Consider the following 6,913-nt stretch of genomic DNA (forward strand, 5'->3'; position numbering starts at 1 on the left):
TGTTGTTGTTGTTGCTTTTGTTGTTGTTGTTGTTGTTATACCATTGACAATGACATCATCATTACGGCGTACTCAGCTTCCAGTTTCAACGGCAGCAACTAAAGCAGCAACTAAAGCAGCAACTACAGCAGCAACAGCAACATCTACAACAGCAGCAACATCGACATCAGCAACTTCCTTGTTTGCCAACGTCTTCTTATTTTCTTGGTCCTCGACTTCCTCCTTGGTGGCTCTCCCTTTGGTAGAGAAAAGCCATTCTTCCTCTTCGGCGCTGTCACATCTTTGTTATATTTTTGCGCAAAATAAATGAAGTAAAGTAATATTATTGCACTTAGACCGCATTAAGTTGTACGTGGCAATCTGTGCTCCATTCTGCTCGCTGGCGATACGGAGCCAGGATGGCAGAATGATGCCAAGGATGGCGCAAGGATTTCGCAGAGATGGGCGCCTGGGGATTGGGTTTAGTTTTCAAATTTAAGTGCCTGGGATTCGCCACGAAATTAGCCGAAGAAATGGCTAAGAGGAGCTGGCAGCCCTCGCTGCCTGATGATGATAATAAAACCATAATCAAGTATGCGTGCATTGCACTTAGCTCCTGTCTCTTTCTCCCAATATCTCTACTTCTCCCTCATTCTACCATATATATCCCCGGTTTTTGTGTCCCTTTCTCGTTGGCCATCTCTCGGTGTCGCCAACACAGTTAACAATGGAAAATTGCTGTTGACATGATTTTGCACTTTCGCATCGACTGCATTCGGCAATTAGATTTGTCTCTGCATTCTCAGTGCATGTTGCTCTCGTTCCCCCAAAATGTTCATGTTGTTGCTGCTCTTGTTGTTGTTGTTGTTGGGTTGGGTTCGTGTTTTTGTGGTCATTCGAAAAGTGCAACGTTGCAATTCGACTGGTGCTGCTCCTGCTGCTTTTGCTGGTGCTGCTGGTGCTGCTGCTGCTGCAACGTGGCCATTGCGTAATGTGCGGCTGTCAATTTATTTGAATTATTTCCGAACCCAAGCCCCCAATATGCCACCCTTTTCGGTGACCACTCCCCATTCACCACCCAAAAAGTCGGCAAAACGGAAAACGCTTTTAATAATCCCCTGGGTTTCCCTCTACCCCCTTTACCCCTCTCCCCTTCCTTTAGCAGTCCAACGGTCGTCCTGCCTAGGTGTCATTTATGCAACAGTTTCTGTTTTATGGCACACGGCTCAAGACGTTTTCGGTGGGCTGGTCACTTTTGCAGGCCGTAAAACAAAAATATAATTATGACGAGGGTTTCCACTGCAGGATTGAGTGGATGAAGGGGCAGCGGAAGGGGGAAGGGGAGGGGGAAGAAAGTCTTCAAGTGCGGCCTTAAGTCTTAATAAATATATGTGAAGCGTCAGCCGCCGAGTCGTAAAATGGGATAGCTATATGAGGGATAGTACTGCTGGTATTCTAATTGGGTACTGGCGATTCCTTAAATACGCTACAGTAATTTTAAAAGTGTTTCTGAATATTTTGCTGCTCTAAGATATCTTTAAAATTATAATCAAAACAGATTTGGAATGTCACAAAAATACTTACGTTGTTACATTCCTGAATTTAATTTTATTTATCTGGAATTAATAGTTAAAAGATTTCTCCTTTTTATTTTAATTTATAAGTATACAACTTTTAAAATAGTTTTTAAGTAAAACCAAAGCTCCTTATTTCAGATTCAGGAAGTGTAGCGCAGCTCGAAACCTATCGGCATTGTTATGTCCGGGGAGCAACAAAAATCGCATAAAAATCGCAAATTGAAAGCAGTCGCAACAGAAGTGCCGCCCGGCAAGACTTCACTCAGCATCTCCGACTCTCCAACTCCGACTCCGATTCCATCACCCTGGCCTCAACTTCATCCTCATTCTGAAACCGTCCACATCCATCTGCATCTCCACTTCCACTTCCATCAGCAGTTCCATCCAGCCATCCAGCCATCCAGATCCATTGCCAATGGCCAATGTCCGATGGCCGATGGCCGATGACCAGGGTTAGTGTAAGGCGCTGACAGACAGATGGACGGACCTTCGCCGAACTGCACTCTTGACCAAGTTGTTCGCAGTTGGAGCTTTCGGTGGGTGGACACCACTTTAATTAGCCTGCGTTCGAGATGGCATTGAAAGTGCCGACCAGAGCACTGAGATGGATAGGATAGATGGTCGGAAACGCAGGCAAGGTGCACTGAAAAAAGTAGTTATTTATAAAAAGGAGCTTTAAACTTATTAAGTACATTCAGTGATACTATTTTCTTAAGTCATCAAAAATAGATAGTGTGCAGAAAATAAGATAGCAAATTTGTCAATCTGATTTTAAGATATAAAATGTATTTTTAATATATTTACAAAATGCGATTAAAGCTTTTCTTACGTTTTGTATAATATGTTTTACTTAAAATGACAAATTATCTTCTAAAATGATTTTTCTTTTCTAAGTGCATAGGGACTGGAGTAAAAGTGGATATCGATGGATGTGCCAGTGGATAAATGAATGAATTCCTGAGTGCTCGGCGAGCATTTGAAGCGGACCAATGATGATTTGCTCCCCGACTTCTGATTGCAGTTGGACCTGCTCCTTGTAGTTTTATTTTGCTTTTCTTTTTTTTTTTTTTTTTGGTTTTTTTTCTCGTTTTGTTTTTGGTGTTGCTGCTGCGTTTGGCGCGTAATTAATTCTTACAACAATTTTTCATTTCGGGACTGAGGGAATGGTGAATGAAACAACTGCGGCGAAGGCATTCGCAGGGGCAGCAAGAAAAGAATGTGTTTGCTCAATGAAAAGTGCCAAAAGTAATTAATTTCATCTGAAATGCAACGGAGCGATGCCAGCCCCTCGAAATGTTGCCGCTGTGTTTTTGTCATTTGTGCTCCGTGTTGCGTGTTGCGTGTTGCCCATGTGGCAGTGTGGCTGTGTGGAATTACTCATGCCCCATGCCCCCAGTTTCATGCCAGTCGATCCGATCTCTTTGCCATATTTCCCTGCGCTGATAATTGCTTTAATTTTCTATTAATAAGCGAAGCAAAGGAAGCTGCTAACAATTAGCCGCTGTGTTGCATACGACTTATGACATGCCACTGGGTCTGAGGATTGGGGATCGAGGAATCGCGAATCGCAAAATCGGAATATATATCTGTATATATATGTAGGGGCCAGACGGCTGTCGGATTTCAGTTCAAAATACAACGCGACGACAGCGTCAGGTTGCCAAAGTTCGCTGTTCGGCAAACATGGCGACAGTTGCCAGTTGTGGCAATTAATAATTTTTCCCGCCCTGGGCCCTCAGCATACGCCATTAATTATGCCGGCTAGAGGAATTCCACGGCGGCACTGCAACTGTCATTCTGCCACCGAATACGGATCGGTATTCCATTTTCGCCGTTCGCCGTTCAGTTCGAGATTTTCCCCGAAAATAGACAATGAATTTGGGCAGTGGCGAGCTTCATTCAGTTTCCAATTAATTGAGGCACGCGCGATACTTTCACTTCACTCATACTCCACACGACTTCGCTTTCGTTTTCCTGCCACATGCGGGCGGTGATTTTCGGCGGGGATTGGGGGGCGTGGCATGTGGGGCGTGCCCGGCTTAATGGCACTTGAAAATCAAATTGGTAAAAGCAATTAAACGACGCCCCAAGGACACATTACAGCAGCAACAACAAAGGCAGACAAACAACACCCACACAACAGACAAAGCACCCACACACACCCATACACACACACTCACGCACACTCGGGCAAGCTGGAGATGATTGCCTATAAAAAAGAAATTCTAATTATAATTTAACGCAAATTCGTTGTCTGCGCCATCGACAATATCCTTTGCATCATGTATATAGATTCAGGAGAAAACTTGCACTGAGGAAAAAATAATTTAAAGAAATATATGTTAATATATCCCAAACCAATTTTTAAAATCAATATGATTTGTTTAGAGCATAATAGTTTTTTAAAAAGCAAAAAAATTCTTCGACAGAATCCAAAAATATAATTTATTAATTTTGTACCATGTTTATTGACTTGTATTTAAAACTTTGTTTGTTTCAACCAAGTTTATTAAAGAATGAATTAATTTAGAATTTTCACATGATGCAAATCACTTCCGAAGGATTCAGAATTCAGGATAAATATTTTTTAAGAGTGCATGTCCTTATGGCTGACTGGTTTATTTTTGCGTTTAAAGCAATCGAATGTTTTTGAGGCTTGGCCGAAATTCTGCATGAGCCACCCTGAAGCAGAGGTGGTGGGTGGTGAGTGGGTGTTGGGTGGGTGGTGAATGGGTGGCGAGGGGGTGAGGGAGAGGGGTTGCCAGAGCGTCCCCTGTTGCGCAAGCACAGGCGCCTTTGTTGGCTGAGTCCTAAAACAGTCCGCCGCACAATGCGTCCGTCAATTGCAGGCTCGCATCTCGATGTCCTGCAGCTGACAGATCCTTTCCTTTCCACCAAGCCGGCGAGGATGTGCCGAAAGTCCAGGGTGCCTCAGATCCCGGGATTCAGTTCAGTTCCATTCACTCAGCGAGTTATTCATTTTTGCGCCCGATTTGAAGTTCATATTCGCAGACGAGTCGCGACTTTTTCCGGCCTTTTTTTACCCCGGCGTTTGTTGTGAACGCTTCGTTTCGCAAATTGGTTCCATATCCCGTTCCCCACCGCAACGGAAAATGTCTTTATGGTCGTCTACTCCATTTATTGGCGTCGGCGGCTGAGCCGCATAAATCTGCGAGTCGCCATTTTGCTTATTTATTAAAATTAAAATGTATACTCGGGCATTTTCTGTTCTATTGGCTTCGCTGACAGCGAGTTCTTCTGCCGACTTGCCTTTATTTATTTGTCATTTTTGGGGATTTTTGCCAGCATCCATTAGCTAGCTTAAAGGTATAAGCCAACTTCGCAAATATTTTATTTCAGACAATTTACTTTATTACAATACCGAAGAATATTAAAAACATAAAATTAATCTACATTTACCATCATTTCTCCCATGCGGCAATTAATAGTTTTTCATGTCCATTAAATCTTTTTAGTTAATCACTTTTAGAATTTTGTTTTATCGTTGCGTAGTCTCAGTTAATCTGAAAAATCGAGACATTATTCGCTTCCATTTTCCTTCGAGGCTGAAAATGATAAGCAAAAAATATCCTTTGACTCGGCTGAACGTAGTGTATTAAATTATAGCACACACCGAAGGTCATGAATTCCTATTTTCCCATTTTACGTATTGCTTTTCCTTATCCCCTCCATTCCCCTCACCACCCCAAAAGCAACAACAAATAAATGAAAATTGTCTAAAAGCAGAAAAATAAACTAAACTCGCAAATTCGCATTTTTGTCGAGCACGCAGCAGACCCCAAAAAGTCGGAGGATGGGGGAAGTTTAGCTCCAGAGCTCCAGCTCCAGAATCCAGCTTACCAATTCCATTCCGTTCTCGAGCTGAACCCAATATCAACACTGCGGGAAAAGGGCAACAAACAAGGGGAAAGGGGGTTGGTGGAACGAGGAGGGTTTGGGAAAAAAGCAAACGCAAAAAGTAGCGAAAAAATAAGAGAAATTGTATAAATTGAAGTCCTTTCGGACCATATATCACTTTACTTGACAGAGCAATTCCCTTATCTTTGAGAAATCCTGTCGACTGGAAAGTGCGCAAGGACGACGAGAGCAGGACCAGAAGCCGAGGCTAAAGCTGAAGCTCTAGCCCAACCAGGACGAAAACGAGAACGGAGCCAGGAGACAGGACCAATGCGGGCAGCACTTAGAAAAATTATTACATTTTGATTTAAGATTTTCTCAATAAAATAATAGATTTGAAGGAAATGAAAGAGCAGCATTGTATAATTAAGTCTATTCTAACTGCTTTAATTCCATATCTTAAAATGGTTATAAAATATTAATAAACTTTCTAAGAAGCATATAGATGTATTAAACAGATTTAAACAAAATTTTATGTGAAATAATTGTGTTTTAATTTATTTACCTAAGAAACATTTTTAGCACTTTGTGGATTGCTTTAAAATATCAAAAGTTAATCAATCATAAAACTAATTTAACCGAGGCCATTTTCCGCTCAGTGTGGACATGCCGAAGCAGCTAAGCTTGAGTTTAGCCAAACCAACTATGTTGCTGGGGGGGAGGGGGAGGGGCTGGAAAAAGGGGGTGGGGTTGGGTGGTTGGGGCAGGGGCTGGCACTTTGGGGCGTGCTTTAGTCGGAGGCGTGGCATAGCTTAAGATGACAGCGCGCGCGGTTTATTTGAATTTCTTATTATGGTGGAGTAACCCAGACCCAAAGCCAAGATTCTAAGTGGGAGGGGGGAAAGCAGCTTTTCTATTTTCCCGTTTTTTTCTGTAATTTTCCGGCTTTTCCTTTTAACGGGCAACGGCGACGAGGGAAATCCTTCTGCTGGGCGGATTCAATTAGAGCACCTTTTTATGCAAATTTTCCCGTTGAAAGTTCAATAATTGCCGATGTTCTACAAGCCAAATCAATGCAGTCAGGTAAGGCAACCCGCCATTAAGGACCTTTCCGTAGACGCCCCCACACCTAAGGAAAACCCCCTTTTTCCTCAGATTTCTGGCATAATGCAAAGCGAAAGACAGCTCTTCGCATCTCGGGGTTGCTTTGGAATTAGTTTTCTAACCTGCGGGCGCGTAGCTGATAATTAAAAATGCAATTTTTTATACATATAAAAATCATAAAAAAAAGGGGGAACAAACCGGGAGGAAAGCGAACCCTTCAAGGAGCGGAAAAGGCAATGGAAATGGGAAAAGAAACCCAAGACAATGACGGCTTCTTTTGCTTTGGCTTTGGCTTTGGCTTTGACGCATAAACCAAAACGCAAAATGTCGCCCCTGGGAATCCAGAGTTTTCCGCTGGGAGGTGGGGCATCAGCAGCAACCCTTTGAAGAAGGCA

This window comes from Drosophila ficusphila, unplaced genomic scaffold (genome assembly GCF_018152265.1).
Source record: "Drosophila ficusphila isolate 14025-0441.05 unplaced genomic scaffold, ASM1815226v1 contig_791, whole genome shotgun sequence".
In the NCBI taxonomy this organism is placed as follows: Eukaryota; Metazoa; Arthropoda; class Insecta; order Diptera; family Drosophilidae; genus Drosophila; species Drosophila ficusphila.